We start from the raw sequence: 17138 nt of genomic DNA, 5'->3' as shown, positions 1-17138 counted from the left end.
TCGCTCCTTCTCTCTTCCTTCCTTTCTTTCTCTTTCTTTCTTTCTTTTCTTTTTCTTTTTCTTTCAACACAGATCCATCTCCTTCATTCTCCTTTACGTGTAGAACCCTCTTTCTTCCACGTGGATCCCATCTAACTCTGTGGCCAAGAAAGGATTCTGCTAGAGGAAACCCCAATTACCAATTCCTAAATTAAAATGTCCTGGAGGCCAGGATGGGTGGGGCCAGTTTCCCAGGGGACCAATCAGCCCCGAGTCTGACCAGCCGCACTTTTCCTACAGGTCTGCTTCTAGGTAAGCACGGTACCCTTGTCAGTGGGCCTCTAACCCGGGCAGTGTCTCCCCAACACTCAGTGTCCAAAGGGAGATGGAGGCCGCACATCTCCACAACCCCCCGCCCCCCCCGCCCCGGGAGGCAGGACTCGGATTACATCGCTATGGTTAAAATGAAGGTGAAGTGTGGAGTTTCATATGGTTAAACCTTTCTGCCTCCACAGTCTGGATTTCAAAGGAGTTAAGATAAATTAGAAGGATGCGACTTTCCCGTGATAGAGAGGAGTAGCGCGTGGAAGGTGGGAAACGATGAAAGAGATCTCAGGGACAGATCTGGGGGTGCTGGCACCCCGCAAACATCAGGGCATGAGAAGGCAGCGCGTGTATAGCGGACTTGTCCCCAAATATCTAGAGAGAGGCTGCTAGGTTTCTGTTTAGGTCCTGTTCTGTTCCTTTTTCTTTTTTTTTTTTTTTTTTAATTTTATTTATTCATGAGAGACAGGGAGAGGGGCAGAGACATAGCAGAGGGAGATCTCCCTGCAGGGAGCCTGATGCAGGACTCCATGCCATGCCCTGAGCCGAAGGTAGACACTCAACCACTGAACCACCCAGGTGGCCCTAGGTCCTGTTCAGTTATTAATTAATTAATTAAAATATTTTATGTATTTATTCATGAGAGACACACAGAGAGAGGCACAGACACAGGCAGAGGGAGAAGCAGGCTCCCTATGGGGAGCCGGATTAGGGACTCGATCCCAGGACCCCGGGGTCATGCCCTGAGCCCAAGGCAGACGCTCCACCACTGAGCCACCCAGGCGTCCCAGTCCTGTCCTTTTAAACCCAACAATCCGAGATGACACCAAGCAGCCAGCCTTTGGTCAGAATGAACTGTCACCTATCCTTACTCATGTTCGACCATTTTTTACCTTCTGACCTACTTCTCGTCTTGACTCGTTCCTGCTCCCACAGGCTCCTGGCCTCTGCCTTCATATCTCGTGAGGAACCTCAGGTTCATTGCTGTGACCTGCTCCTGCAGAACCAACCTGAGCCCCCGTCTGTTAGCACAGCAACTGGCCCTTTAAACGCGGTCAGCTCAGCAGGCCCAGGCTGGCACAGAAAAGCCTGTGGCAGACAATAGTGTTTATTCTAGGCAATTGTCCCAGACTGGTGACTCCCTGCTTCCTCCCCACCTGCTGCTCTCTGCTGTCTTTTTTCCCAGCATCTGAATTCATCCTCCCCAAGCCCTAGCTAAGAGGTTCCCTGTCCTAGGCCCGCCCAGAATAACCCAGGCCCCTCGGCTGGGGGGCCCGGGGCGCAAACAGCGGGGCAGGGGGGGTTTATAGTTGCAGTCTGGCTGTTGTAGGTGACAGCTGCCCTGGGGCAGGGCAGTCTCGGGGCTCCGCCCCAGCACTAACCTGCTCAGCCAGCTTTGCCTGAGCCCCTTCAGAATGGACAAAGGGCCCAGGTCAAACTCGGGGCTTCTGGTTACAGTATTGAGGGGAAGAGAAGCCAACTCAGAGGTGCCTGCCACCCTCTTGCTCTTCCTACGCCACAACTTCAGCGTTTCTTGACCCTAGAAAAGGCACCTGTTGGTTCAGATCCCAAGTACAAGCCCTGGAAGCCACACTGTATAGTTTGCTCGCAGAACAGGAGTGGCCTTACTCTGCCTAGGTTGGACTTCCCAGGGACCGAGGCCTCTGAACCCCACCCTCCAGTCCCAGTCCCAGTCCCATTCCCTTCCCTTCCCTTCCCTTCCCTTCTTCCCCTTCCCTTCCTTTCCCTTCTCTTCCCTTCCCTTCCTTTCTCACCCTTTCCAGCCATCCCTCTCCTTTTGTCTCTGTCATCTCACTGAGATCTCTCTGAGATCCCTACCCTTCCCAAACATGATTATGTTTTTACCTTGTGGACTTAGAGATAAAAGAAGAGTAAGGACCAAGAGAGTCTGGGGGGTGGAGAGTGATGGGGCAGGGATCAATGGTGGCAGCCATGGAATGGAATGTCAGAGTCTGTTGTTCAACCTCTAGAACTCAGGGTACTTTTTGAGTGGAGAGAGAGGGTCTGACTTCAAGTAAGTCTAATTATTTCCGGTCCACCAACAGCAACATGGGAGCTTCAATCCTATAAGGTGGTGGTGATGGGAAAGGAAAGAACCTATGAAATTCTTGCTATGCTTTTATGATACTCGTATCTGTCTTATATGGCATGGTTATCCCTCGTCTCATCTCAGACCGGAGGGTAAAGCGAGTGTCTTGACCCAGGAGGTGGTGCAGTGCGGTGGAACCCAACCATTTCATGTCTGTGTCACTGCACACAGGTTGCTCAAACTCCATGAACTGCAGTTTCTTCTTCTGTGGGACAAATAATAATAACTCTGTTTTTTTTTAAAGATTTATTTATTTATGATAGACATAGAGAGAGGGGCAGAGACAGGAGGAGGGAGAAGCAGGCTCCATGCCGGGAGCCCGACGTGGGACTCGATCCCGGGACTCCAGGATCGCCCCGTGGCCAAAGGCAGGCGCTAAACCGCTGAGCCACCCAGGGATCCCAATAACTCTGTTTTATAGTGTTCTGGTGACTATGTTTAAGATCTATCAAGACCCTGCCACATCATAGAGACTAATAAAAAGTAGTTATTATTGACCAGGCTTCAGTTTCTGTAAAATAGGGATAATAAAATACCCACCTCATTGAGTTGTTTGAAAGATCAGGCAAGTTAATATTTATAAAGTTCTTAGAGAGGTGCCTAGCGCATGGTAAGCTCTGTCCAAGTGTTATTAAATAAAATTAATCATCCTGTTATTTTCCATGATACCTAGATGTTGCCTTTCCCAGCCAGGTGCTTCTGTAAATACTGCTGACATTTGTCTAATGCACACACAAGGGTCGGGAAAAGGATGAGAGTGGAAATGCCCAAGGGCAGCGGTTGATGAGCCTGGGTAGCATGCTTCTGTTTTCTTCTCCTTGTTTACTCTTCTATCATTGATTCCTCAGTCTAAGCCTCCTTCTCCATCAGCCTCTTCTCTATTCCCTCCATCTAGTTACTCCCTCTCTCAAGGAGACAGTGACTGTTTCCCAAACTCCCTGTGTGTGCTGAGAAAAAGGGTGAGTGGACACCATAGTTCCACCCACACCATCCATTTCTCCCTCCTAGTGTCCACCTTCCATCCAAATTTTCTGTCGTGGCCTCTAATTCAAAGACCCAGATGCTCCAAGGAATGCGGTATCTAATCCTAATGAAGTACTCCTCTATTAACCTTATGTGAGGAATTCAAATGCATATCCCAGAGTATGAGGTGCAGCAAGGAAATAAATTCACCAGAAATACAATGTTACTAAGTCCAGTTAGTCACCCTACTGACTTACTTCTTCTTAATCCGTTGAGTGCCCAGCGCGTTTCTAAGATAACATTTATTGTGTATTTACTCTGTATCAGGTCCCCTCCCAACACTCTTACGTCCCCTGTTCCCATTTCATCCTCAAATCACCTCTGCAGGGTAGTTATTCTGATGTCTGTCTTACTGATGAGGAAATTAAAGATTAGAGAAGATAACTAGTAACTTATCCCAGTCACAGCACTAGCGCGAGTGGCAGGGCCAGCCCGTAAGCTCTGAAGCTCGTGCTCACTCTACTGCGTTCACAGGCACCAGCAAGTTCCTGTAGAAATTCAACTCAGCTGTTTTCTTGGCTTTCTCAAATCTGCTCTTAAGAATCTAGAAGATTAAGCACCCTTGCTGGCTCAGCCGAGAGAACATGCAACTCTTGATCTTGGGGTCGTGAGTTCAAGCCCTACATTGGGTATGGGGCCTACCTAAAAAAATAAAAATCTATAAGATTAAACTCTATCTTAGACTGAGAGTTCCCAGTTAAAAAAAAAACAAATGTATAAAGTGTCTTTGCTGATATTTGCCACTTTTGACTGGCAAGGAAAACATGGGCACAACTTTCTCCTAAACAACAGGTCTTTCATGTTACCCTTTTTTTTTTAACATCCAAAAAGCATCTTTCCTGCTGTACCCCCTCTGCAGGGCCAGCCCCTTCCATTTTTTTTTTTTTTTTTTTTTTGTCCAGCCCCTTCCTACTCTCATTCCACAACCTGTGTCTGACTTGAAGAGAGTTTTAACAAAAGAACTGGAACAGGAAGGGTTTTTAAACAGGCTGTCCTTTTCTTTAAATAATTAAAGAAGATGCTATCCGAAAGATCAGGTTTTTATTAGCTCTTCTCAAGTTCGCTGTCACCTGCTTTCATCCAAGGCAGGATTGAAGGATGGGGTGAATGGATGTAGGAAAGTGCCCTAATTTGGACAGGGTGTTGGGGAGCGCATTATAGAGCCTGGCCATTCACCTCCCATCTTGATTCCTTGCCAGTGGAGTGGAGGGTGGGCTTGAATGGCAGGTTTTACGGTTCTTTGGAAACAAATTTAGAGGAAATGAATGAACGAAGTAATGAATGAAATAATTGTTGAGCCCGGACAATAGCGGGTGTATCGTGGGCAGTGAGGCTTTGAGAGCACTAGCTCCAGGGCCTTGGAGGGTGCAAACCAACTAGACCGAGGGAAAATGGGGTGCAGGGAAACAATTTCTAAAGGAGGGGGGGAGGGCTTGTGGATGCAACTCCTGCTCAAACACAACTTCAAAATCTCGGCCTCAGCAACACGTTCTCTGCAATGTCACTCTCTGGGTGGAAGGAGCGGGCCTGGAGCCCACCCCACCCAGCGGGGTGTCTCTCAGCAGCCTGCGGGACAATGAAGAGGAAATTGGTTTTCCGGGAAGCAATTTCTCCATCCGCAGAGTAGTTCTGCATTTGCATAGAGGAGAGGTTAGGCTGACAGTTGGAAGGATTCCATCTGCTGCTTGGAGGCCTAATTTCGATGGCTGCCGTGTTCAAAGGACGCTATGAAATGCACTTTTTAATATGGGAAAGAGGGTTGATCTAGAGATCGGGACCGCCAGGCCAAAGGCACTGGCTGGAAAGGAACTCACCCTGAGCCCTTGAGCTAATTCTTTCAGTCTCTCTCCTTTTCTCTTACTAAATATAAAATGAGGTCAAACAGTGCGCCGAGGAGGGGTTAAGGGCAAAATGAAGATTTAATAATAAATATTTATAGGGCCCAGCTCATTACAGGGCTTCTGTAGATCCTTATTAAACACTTGACAGTTAGACTTGTTTCCTTGATTTACACCAGCATTTAGGAGGCCAGAGGGGTTATTAGTTTCTATCTTGTCATTTTCACGTCCTGTTTCTGGGAGGGGAAAGGGAATAAAAAGGAACCCTGGAAAATAATGTCTACTTTCTACCGAACGTGACCCCCCTGAAAGAGAAGTAGTTGTAGTTCTCGGGCTCCCCTTTGCCTTGGAGCCCAGGTCTGCAAAGAGCACGGGACCCTGAGCCCCAGCTGGCTTCCAGGGCTGTCCCTCGGCTGTTTAGGGGACTGCCCCACCCCCTCTGGACGGAGCAGGCCCTGTGGGGTTAGGTCAGTCCACTTGAGGAAAGCAGCCCGGAACAATGGCCCCTTTCTGTCCTCCCCCACCCACACCCTGTTGACTCAACCTTCAGAGTTGAGAAAACAGAAAACATTTCTGCCTACGGACCTCCGGCAAGTCAGGTCAGCCTCGCTGGCCTTCCGGTGCCTCAACTAACGATGAGATGAGGGGGATTGGGCTTGATCTCTAAGAACCGCAGCCGGAATCCCCCCCCCCCTTTTTTTTTTCCATTTTCTGGGGCAGCACCAATTCGAATAATCTGGTCACTGTCCCTACAAGTGCACTTGGGTTTCTCAGGCTTAAATGTCCCAGTTTTGGGTTCTGAAAATATGGTCACTGTATTTATAAGATCACTTCCAGCGCTGACGTTCTATGCTGCTCGGCTTCTAAGTAGGTAACAGCCCTAAGTGACTGTTCTAATTACTAGCGATGTGACCTTGGGCAAGTTGGTTAACCTCGGGGGGACTCAGGCCCTTATCTGTAAAATTGGGATAATAAATCTTATCTTAAGGTGGAGAGCTGGACTAGATAAAGGTTCATCTTGTTAAAGATTTATGATTCAATGACTTGGGACATTGAATGGGCCTGGTCTGTTTGGACAAAGGCATAGCTGGCCCCCTGGGTGTTTGAAAGAGGCCTGCAGACTTGTTCCTCAAATAGCCCAGCAGAGGCATCAATGGTGTCCCGGAGGACAATGTCCCTTTGCAACCTGGAGAGGTACCGGGAACACCATCCCAGCTGCTTGCTGCCGAGAAAGGAATTCTTATGGTGAGGGATCAGTGGCCTCTGGAGCAAAGCATCCTGTAGGATCCTTCTGTGGGGAACAGAGGGAAGCCTCTCAGGAATTCACTTGAAGGACCTGGGAATGTTAAAGTAGTGCTCTCCTTCCCTCTGGTATTTTTGTTATCGAAGATTCTATAGAAAGAGAGAGAGAGAGAGGCATGGGGGAATTCAGGGACTCTGAAGCTGGGTGGGGTAACAAGCTGTGTGATGCTGAACAAATCACAGAGTCTCTCTGGGCTCACTTTCTGCCTATGAGATATCAAGGCGTTTGATTATGCGAGCCCCAAGATCTGTTTGGGGGTCCCTGGCTCTCAGATGGTGAGCTGTGGTGTGGTTGGCGGTGCTGGCCCCCAGCCCCACCTGGTGGGCAGCTGACTCCATAACAGTACCCCAAGGAGCAGGAGGCGGTTGTTAGGGGGAGCAGGAGGATGGGCGCTGAGCATGGGCAGCAGCTGCGGTCCGGGGCCGCGGGGGCCCAGGTTCTGGCAATAAGAAGTCCAAAAAGCGTAGCCAGTGCAGGGAAACCTACTCGATGTATACATACAAGGTGCTAAAGCAGGTGCGCCCTGGCATCGGCATCTCTTCCAAGGCCACGAGCATCATGAACTCATTTGTGAACGATGTGTTTACACGGCTGGCCGGCGAGGCTGCCCGGGGCCCAGCACTGGGGCCGGAGCACCCTGACGTCCCGGGAGGTCCGGGCGGTGCCGCGTCTGCTGCTGCCTGGAGAGCTGACCAGGCACGTGTACCTGGGGGCACCGAGGCCATCCCCAGGTACACCAGCTCCAAGTGACCCAGGGCCTTCTGTTAATAAAGTGAGCTGCTCCCTCCCCCCCAAAAAATCTGTGTGTGGGGGGTATTTAGGGACAGAGAGAACTCCTCTCCCCTTCAAATCACAGATGGGCAACCATGTGTCCCACTGACCTTCCAGGCTGTCAGGGGCACGGCCTACTTTTTGAGAGACGTATTCGAGGTACCGTTATCCCCGTCTCCCTCCCCTGGGCCAACTGCCATGCACTGTGCCTGCTAGTGACACATGCTCCCACTGAAAAGAAATAATAATCCTAGGGTGCTTTGTAAGGATCCCCTAATTGTCTCTTTATTGGGTCAAGAGAAGGCTGTCAGTGCATTGATGAGAGTTAAGGTTCAAGAGCTGGGAGCCAGGCAGCCCAGCCCAGAGGCGGTGGACAAAGCCTGCGCAAGGCCCAGCTGAGCATGGCACCCCGTTTTCCAACCTGAACGCTGAGATTGACTCCTGGTTCTTCTTTCTCCCTTATCTCTCACAAGGCACCTGGCATTGGTCCCGGGGGGCCTCCCGCCTGCAGCGTTCTCCCCTCGGCCAGCTGGGCTGCGGCTGGGCTGCCTCGGCCTTGCCTTGGCCTTGGTGCGGGATGCCCCAAAGGCTCCCCAGGTGGCCGACCTGCCGCTGCCTCCTCACCGGCTTTCTGTGTCCCAGCTGCCCCCTTCCAGTCCATTTAAAAATAAGAATGGAGTTATTTTGAGCACAGAGAAAAGGTTAGAAAATAGTATAAAAATAGTATAAATACACCCAGGAGAGGCTGAAAGGCTCAGTTCTGAAGTATTAAGAGACTATCACTTTAGAAATAGAACAGTTTCAGGGGCACCTGGGTGGCTCATCGGGTTGGGCATCCAACTCTTGATTTTTTTTCTCCAGTTGTGATCTTGGGGTCTGGGGATCAAGCCCCAGTGTGTCAAGTCGGCTTGAGATTCTCTCTCTCCCTCTGCCCCCTCCCCCCACTCATTCTCTTTCATGTGTGCGTGCTCTCTCTCTCTCAATTAATAAATCATTTTTTTTAAAAATAGAAAGAGGGCTCCCTGGGTGGCTCAGCGGTTTGGTGCCTGCCTTTGGCCCAGGGCATGATCCTGGAGTCCTGGGATCGAGTCCCATATCAGGCTCCCTGCATGGAGGCTGCGTCTCCCTCTGCCTATGTTTCTGCGCCCCCTCCCCCACTCTGTCTCTCATGAATAAATACATAAAATCTTTAAAAAAAATAAAAAATAGAAAGAAAGAAAGACAGTTTCAGGGACACCTGGCTGGCTCAGTTGGTGGAGCCTGTAACTTATGATCTCAGGGTTATGAGTTTTTTTTTTAATTTGAAGTTCGATTTGCCAACATATAGTATCACACCCAGTGCTCATCCCGTCGAGTGCCCCCCTCAGTGCCCTTCACCCAGTCACCCCATCCCTGCAACCACCTCCCCTTCCACTACCCCTTGTTTGTTTCCCAGTTAGGAGTCTCTCATGGTTTGTCTCCCTCTCTAATGTTTCCCACTCAGTCCCCCTCCTTTCCCTTGTGATCCCTTTCACTGTTTCTTACATTCCACGTATGAGTGAGACCATATGATGATTGTCTTTCTCCGACTGACTTACTTCACTCGGCATCATACCCTCCAGTTCCACCCACATCGAAGCAAATGGTGGGTATTTGTCTCTTCTGATGGCTGAGGAATATTCCATCGTATACATAGACCACATCTTCTTTATCCATTCATCTTTTGATGGACATCAAGGCTCCTTCCACAGGGTGGCTATTGTGGACATTGCTGCTGTGAACACTGGGGTGCAGGGGTCTCGGTCTTTCACTGCATCTGTGTCTTTGGGGTAAATCCCCAGCAGTGCAATTGCTGGGTCATAGGGTAGCTCAATGTTTAACTTCTTGAGGAACCTCCATGCTGTTTTCCAGCCAGAGTGGCTGCACCAGCTCACAACCCCCCAACAGTGCAAGAGGGTTAGGGTTGTGAGTTTAAGCTCCACGTTTGGTGTAGAGATTACTTAAAAATAAAATCTGAGGGGAAGAAAAGTGGTTTCAGCTCAAATACTGGTTCTACCACTTTCTAGCTAGCTAGATCTCTCTGTATCTTACTTTCCTCATTTATAAGGTGGGGGTGATGAAAGCAATTCACTGACAGGTTGTGAGAGTTAAAATAATGTGTCTACATGCTCTGTGTGTTAGCCTTGATCTCTGTCCTTCTCTGGTTTTGTTAGATTTAACCCAATCCATTTTGCAGTCTGTCTTTCCAGAGAGCTATCCACTGCACAAATCTAATCCTGTGCACGCCTTCCCAAAGCCTCCAATAGTTCCCGAAGGTGGCCTTCAGGACAAAGTCCAAATTCCTTACCCAGGCTTCCTAGAGCCCCCGGTTGTGACAGTGTCAGTGCTATTTTGCAGCGGGATGAGGAAGGTGAGTGAGGCCATTCCCGGCCGGGGACCCCCGTGGGAAAGGAGCAGTTGGGCAGGTGGATTGCAGAGCTGTGAGGACGGGTGGCCACCGGCCTTGCTTCCGCAATCGGACATTGGAACTTCATCCTCCGGCCCAGCTGCTTGTCTGCCACGAGACCGTGGGTTGGTCACAGAGCTTCTCTATCTCTTGGTTTTCCCGTGTGACAAAAGGCAAAAAAAAAATGCACCGACTTCATGGGGTCATGGAGAAGTATCGGATGAGTTAGTAATGTAAGTGCTTAGAATAGTTGTATACAGGGCACCCGGGGGGCTCGGTGGCTGAGCCTCTGCCTTCAGCTCAGGGCGTGATCCTAGAGACCCAGGATCCCTACGAGGAGCCTATTTCTCCCTCTGCCTGTGTCTCTGCCTCTCTCTATGTCTCTCATGAATAAATAAAATCTTAAAAAAAGCATAGTTCTATACATGTGGTCAGCATTCGAGAACTGTCCGCTCCTTTGGATGAGAGTGCAGGTGAGGCATCTGGCACAGCTTTAGTGAGATCTCAGAGGCCAATGAGGAGCTGGGCTGGGTTTGGTAGGGATGAGGCGGTGGGTAGCGTGCGGGATAGAATTCGGGGTGGGGAACCTCACCTGGACAACCCGTCTGGAGGCTGCAGCTCAGATTGGGGTGGTGTGGTTTGAGCCGAGGGAAAAGGCAAATGGAAGACAGATCCCAGGACCGGACAGCAGCTGAGCTGCAGGGCTAAGAGATATCTGCCAAGCAGAATTTTCTAGGCCGCGAAGGCACTCCGTGGGAAGTGTCCGTTCATCTAAGTTTGAGCAACGCCATCTATCTCCCTGTTTGGAAAGGTTTCGGGCCCATTAGCAGGTTGAAGCAGTGTGGAAACCCTGCAGCAAGCAAACATTTAAAATGTTGATCAATCCAGTATTTGTGAGATGCCTCTCTCTCTCTCTCTGTGGCTCTCATGAATAAATAAATAAAATCTTTTTAAAAAAAATCCAGTATTTGTAAAATAGTTTGATCCCTGGACATCCCTCCCCCTTGTCCCTCAGCAGTAACACACAGTGACTCCTCGAAGAACAGGATCTAGCGTTGGGTAGGACCCCCCTTTGGAAAACACTGCCCTGGGGTAACACGTGGGAACTGAATAAACACTCACGCTCACACTCACACGGCGCACAATGTTCCTATTTTCCTTTCCCGGTTCTCTGGTGGGCTCGAGCACTGGGGACCCCGGAGGACAGCTTGAAATTAGATGCACATTTCCCCTTCCCCGCCTGGTGTGAATGTCGCCCCCTCACCCTCCCTCCTACCCACTTCCTTCTCAGATAGCCTTGGCCTGCTGCGGAGAACCATCTGGATATTAATGTTGCAATACTGACTATTTCAAGGGGCCTCCTCTTGGCGTTCACTCTAGTGCCCGGTGTTTTACTTCAGTCCCTCTGCGTTAGAAGATCATCTGACTCCTTTAAGTGGTTTCTTTGGGGGCTAGTATCATTATTACAATCCTTCCTTTTCTCTGGAATCAAGGCTGTTTTTCCCCCTCAAGGACTTGTTGGCATTTCCGTGAGGTTTATTAATTCTGCTGTGCCTGAAGTCCGTGGCATCCTGTTTGCACTGTAAACAGTAAAATAAAATTCTACCTCAGGATCATTCAGGAGCCTCAGGGTCACTTCTGCTGAAGGAATCCCATCTGGCCTGGGTCAGCGTCCTGCCCCAGGAGAGAGACGTGCTGGGACAGGAAAGGAAATTGGACTAGCAGAGGTGAGGTTGACCTTCTAGGCTCTCGTCTGAGCTGTGAACATGGGGAGATGCCAAGAGGAGCCATGTGGAGGGGGGAGGGTGATGAGATTGCGTGAAGCACTGGGCTTCCGGGACTTAGCATGGGTAGCCCAGGCTGGTCTCTCTTCTCTAAGTCTCCTCAAGTCTCTCTCAGGGATAAGGAAAGGCCTCCAGAAGATTCTCCTGACATTTCAGCTGTTAACTCATGTGACTGGGCTGCCAGCGACAACCTCAAACAGCAGACTGCCTGGGTCTCTGATCGCTGTGGTCAGAGTTTGGTCCTCACCATCTTGGGTCTTCAGACATGGTCTGCTCCTTCCATCTCCTCCTGCCCCCGTCCTTATCAGCCTGGCATCAGTTCCTCCTCGTTGTCTGGTGAGAAGAACACAAAGGAGGACTCTGAGGGTTGAACAGACACACCAGTGTCCGTCCTTGGCTTGGAAGCAGCCTGCTATCCATAGCTTACCACGTCCAGGTTCCCTTACCACTTCCAAACGTCTCCCTGTGATTCCAATATTCTTTAGGGTTGGGATGTAGGTAGTGTCCCCAGTTCCAGGGGAAACCTGTGTGAAACTGAGGGAGGGAAACCTCAGTTACCAGGAGTCAGGAGGCCAGAAGGCGGGACCCTCAGGCCCTACCCACCCTGGCAATAGTGGACCCTGGCAGAAGAGGCTCAGCTTGCATTCTTCCAACAAGAAAGCACTTAGCTTACTACCTTGGCGGGAGGAAGGTTTTGTCCCCTTGGCCTAGCTGATGAGAAACAGACACGACTTGGCCGGTGGGGATCATCACGATGCCGGACTCTCATTTTCCTCCGAAAGACTTTCATTCAAAGCAGGGCCTCCCAGTTTCCTCCTTTTTCTCTATAAAGTAATGTTCAGCGTCTTTGTTCCCCTGACTTGCCTATGATTTCCCCATAGCTTGCATTTCCCAGACTGCAATTCTTCTGCAATCCCCAAATAAACCTACTCTCAGTAAAATAATTGGCTGTTTATTTTAAGGTTACCAACTGCATCTATTCAGCCTCTAAAATCTGAATGTTTTCCCAGCCTCCAAGTCTTCTGATTGGCCTTTCCCCAGCAGCCTCCAATCCTAAACCAAATTCCAAACTAGGTTTCCCATCCTCACTGCGATTTTAATCCTGTAGCTCCTTCTGTAACGGCTGCCATGGTTTTCTATCTTTAAACCTCTCCTTTTTCCTGTTGGTCAGATAAGTAGCTTTATCCTTGGAGTCTGAGAAATGACTGGAGAGAGTCTTTAAAGAATTATTTATTGAGGCATCTGGGTGGCTCAGTGGTTGAGCGTCTGCCTTCGGTGCAGGTCGTGATCCCAGGGTCTTGGGATCAAGTCCAGCATCGGGCTCCCCATGGAGAGCCTGCTTCTCCCTCTGCTTATGTCTTTGCTTCTCTTTTTGTGTCTGTCATGAATAAAAAAATAAAAATCTTAAAATAAAAGTTATTTATTTATTTTAGAGAGAGTGAATGGGAGGGGGGATGGGCAGAGGGAGGAAAGAGAATCCCAAGACTCCGTGTTGAGCACGGAGCCCAATCTGGAGCTTGATCTCCCAACCCCAAGACCACAACCCCAGCCGCAACCAAGAGTTGGTTGCTCAACCGACTGTACCACCAGGCATCCCTATCCCTGGGTGTCCAACTCTTGATTTCAGCTCAGGTCTTGATCTCAGGGTCATGAGGTCAAGCTCCACGTTGGCCTCCACGCTGGGTGAGAAGCCTACTTTAAAAATAAATGTTCAAGGGATGGTCATTAAATAACTTTCCCTCTTCAAGGATAATTCTTCAGTGGGACTAGTTGGCCTCTACTTGCTTATCTTCAGCAAAAAAGCAAGCTTCTGACCTCACAGACTAGTCCTTTCCACTAGTAGACGCTTCTAACTTTTTAGGAAGATTTCTCTTACTTGAAAATGAAATCTGCATGTCTGTAACTCAAATATTTTTCCTACTTCACTCTGTGGGGTCAAAACTAAGCATCAAATACCTCTTCCTGTGTGATATTTGGCTTCTTAAGTCTCTTCTTTTCCACGTTAAACATTTCTAATTCCCCGAATTTTCTCTTAGATGACAGTTTTCTTAATGCTCATTGCCCTGGTGATGCTCTTTAAATATTTGTTCATATTAATGAGCGTATGTCAGAGTACTCTGCCCTGAAACCACTCGTGTTTATTAATAACCCCTTTAAGGTGAGCTCCAGGAATTGGCCTCCAAACTTTCAGGGCAGTCTCACTGAGACACAGTAGCCCAGGGCAATTTCCTCCTTTGCCACCTGCTTTCTTTTTCTCTTGATAGACCATAGAGCACTTGGATTTTTAGGAGGCCATCATAGCAGACTGCAGATTCTCAGGAATGAGGCCCTGGGAAATGGAGGACAGAGCAGCCTCGTTTTGATGAAAGTGGGATGCAGAAATATCTGGGGGAATTGGAGGCTTAGGAGAGAGGCAAAGTCAAGTTGGGAGTTATAGCAGGTGGAGAAATGAGGAAAGATAAGGGATCGGAGGGCCAAGGGACAACAGGAGAGCAGGGGTATTTGGAGGGACAACCCCAGTCACCAGGTGATTGAGCAGAAAGGCATGGATGTGGCTGGAAGGGAAAAGCTGCAAAGGTAACCTTCCCCTTGGCTCACAATTCTTCAATTGACCCGCAATGCAGTGCTTACAAATTCTTTGAAATGGCAGCTTCTCGACTAAATCTAAAACTGAATGAAGTTATTGAATTTAGCTGTCAAAGAGAAATTATCCCATTTAAATTTCATTTTAATATGCTTCTGTTCTATGAATTTTGCATCAAAATGTTTTACATTTGCACTTATACAAAATGTATGATTAAATTCAGAATAAAAAATGAGAAATTATAGAGCTACATGATAGATCTTTTATTCTAATGCCAGCCTATTAAAGAGATTCAGTGGTTAAGCAAATTCAGTCTTCTATTTAATTAAAATAGACAAGGATTTTCACTAGTAAAAAGCTGAAATATAAATAATCATTTCACATCTATATTTCTTTTCTTAGTCATTTGGTCAGATAATATGCTGTGAGTTTGATCTTTCTTCATCAAGAGAGAGCAGTTAGTTTGTAATTCCCCGCCTAACTCTCCTTCCCCTTGAAAATCTCTCTTTTTTCAGAAAAGCCTCCCTGGGCTGGATTAGCAGAGTCAGGCTCCCAAACTAGATGAGTATCTTAGAGATCATGGAACTCAACCCTTATTTTGTTGCAGGTGAAAGAACGAAAGAGGTTGCGGATTTGCTTATGGTCGACACAGCTAGTTGTTGGCCAACTGGTAGTCCTTTCAAGAATGTTCTAGTGCCATTTTTCAGACTTCTGGGGTTGAAGTTTGGATAATTTTTCTTTTTGGACAGAACTCAGTCCTTCTCTCCTCCAGAGTTTCAGTGTTGCCTTCTGTAATTATAACACATGTCCACACTTTGAATGAATAGCCACTCACTCTGCCTCTTTCATGAGAAATGAGACCACTCCACAGACCCCAGACATATCAGCCTATTTCTAACACATGGTCTAAATCAGGAGGGGGTTATTGGTGTGGAGGATGCTCAAGAGAAAAATACAAGATGAGTCTAGAGTAGCCTGGTTTGCCACTGGGTGTGCTTTATGTCTCTGGTAATATTCTCTGGGTACATCTGTGATGTACACGCAGGGGGAGGCGAGAGCTGAGAGAGGGTGGATGACACCATTGTGTTTCTAACCTGACCCCTGAATAACCGATAATGAATGTAGTACTGGTCCCATCTGCCCACCAGTGTTCTTTGGAGAAAGGGCATTTGAGAGTATTTCCCTTTCTTTAAAGTAGGCACATTCTTCGACATGTTCTGAAGTAAAACAAGGCTAGCTCCTGGGGCAGAATGGAAGCATGCAGCCCTGAGTAATAATTTACAATTGTTATTGAGGCCAGGTCCTGACTGGAGATATTATGTTGGCCTACACATCCTGATGCCTAGTATAGTGGCTGTTGGGGTCCCCCTACGTGAATGAATGCTAGAGGTCTAGGAAGAACAACTAAATCGATCTCCATCTATTCTGAGAGTCTAAGGTCTTTCACTTGCCCACAGGACATGTCTGGATGGACACCTTTGGCTCATCTGGGACATAGTCTCCAGGATACATTTACAGAATTTTGTTATTTCTTTTTTTAAAGTTGTATTTATTTAAGTAAGCTCTACAGCCAATGTGGAGCTTGAACCTATGACCCTGAGATCAAAATGGCAGGCTCTTCCGACTGAGCCAGCCAGGGACGCACAGAATTTTGTTATTTAAAACAAATGGGAAAAGACTTTCCCAATGACTTTATACTTGACATTGAACTTTACTATAAACATCGCATAGAGCAAGAGCTAATTCCAGTACCTACTTTCTGTTTCCTCTTTCCCCACCATGTCTTCTCTCCATCATGTATCCTTTCCCTTCCATCTCAATCTGCTACTCTTTCTTTGATTCTGTTCTTCCTATTCCTCTTTTTCTACTTCTTTCTGTTTTAGGAGAGATACAGGCAGAAAAATTAGGAGCAAAGTGAGAGTGATACAGGAAGCCATAGAGAAGAGTATCAAGTACTCTGGCTCTGGACTAAGGTTTGAATCCTGGTTTTGACCTTTATTGGCTATAGAATCCTAAACAGGCTATTTAGACTCTCTGAGCTTGTGGTATCTCACTGGTAAAATGAAGGCAAAAAGGGAGACTACCTCATTAGTTTTTGTGAAAATTAGAGGAGATATTGCACGTGAGGGCCTTAATACAGTGGTTGGATGTTAGTTAATCATAGCTGCTTACTAATAGTAAAAGAACCAGAACACGTATTATCAAAGCCATGTCTATATGCTCTGTGTACAAAGATTAGGGGATTTAAGTCTTAAGAAAACTGCATATTTGAAGTGTGTGTTTTTAGGAATATAGGACAAAACTGTCCATTTGTGTGGGGTTTCATTGGTAGAATGGTTCCTAGAATAAGTGTCACATTTACCTGTCTGTTCCTCTCTTTTCTTTCCTGAAACCAAGTGGATCAAGGACCAAAGAGAACACGGGAGGAGGCTAAACTTGAAGATGAGATATACATGTTAGTTACTGTAATTATAGGAATTCATCTGGACCAAACGCTTATCCCATGAGGAATCCCATAGGGAACCCCAACCATAAATGCACACAGTAGCTTGTTTGAGCTTGAGGACGACAGGCTAGAGAAGGGATGCAATGGTGGATATAATGGTGAAGAGAGAAATGGGAAGGGGGAGACCTTGCTAGAAGAGGGTACGAGGGATTACGTGCTTGATAAGTGAGAGAGTGGTTGAATGACAAATATATTTATCATGGGCCCAGTGCTGTGTTAGGCTGCGAGAAATAAGATGGGTAAGAAATGATCCTTGTCGGGATGAGCACTGGGTGTTATTCTGTATGTTGGCAAATTGAACACCAATAAAAAATAAATTTATTATTAAAAAAAAAAAAGAAATGATCCTTGTCCCCAAGAAGTTTGTTGTCTAGTAAGATACAGAAATGTAAACAAATACTAATTACAAAACAAAATAATGTGGAACCTACTATGTGATGGCTGGTGCCGAACCTCTGCAGTTGGACTGTGTGGCTTTGCATCCTTGTTCT

General features: G+C 47.7%; 1 pseudogene; it reads left to right on the top strand.

Annotated features, from left to right (window-relative positions):
* Window positions 1–212: 212 nt before the first annotated feature.
* LOC121500858 lies at window positions 213–7327 on the top strand (annotated as a pseudogene).
* The last annotated feature ends 9811 nt before the right edge of the window (window positions 7328–17138 follow it).

Source organism: Vulpes lagopus, chromosome 10 (assembly GCF_018345385.1).
Source record: "Vulpes lagopus strain Blue_001 chromosome 10, ASM1834538v1, whole genome shotgun sequence".
Classification (NCBI taxonomy): domain Eukaryota; kingdom Metazoa; phylum Chordata; class Mammalia; order Carnivora; family Canidae; genus Vulpes; species Vulpes lagopus.
Note: the sequence above shows the minus strand (reverse complement) of the source record. Positions and strands in the feature narration are given on the sequence as shown.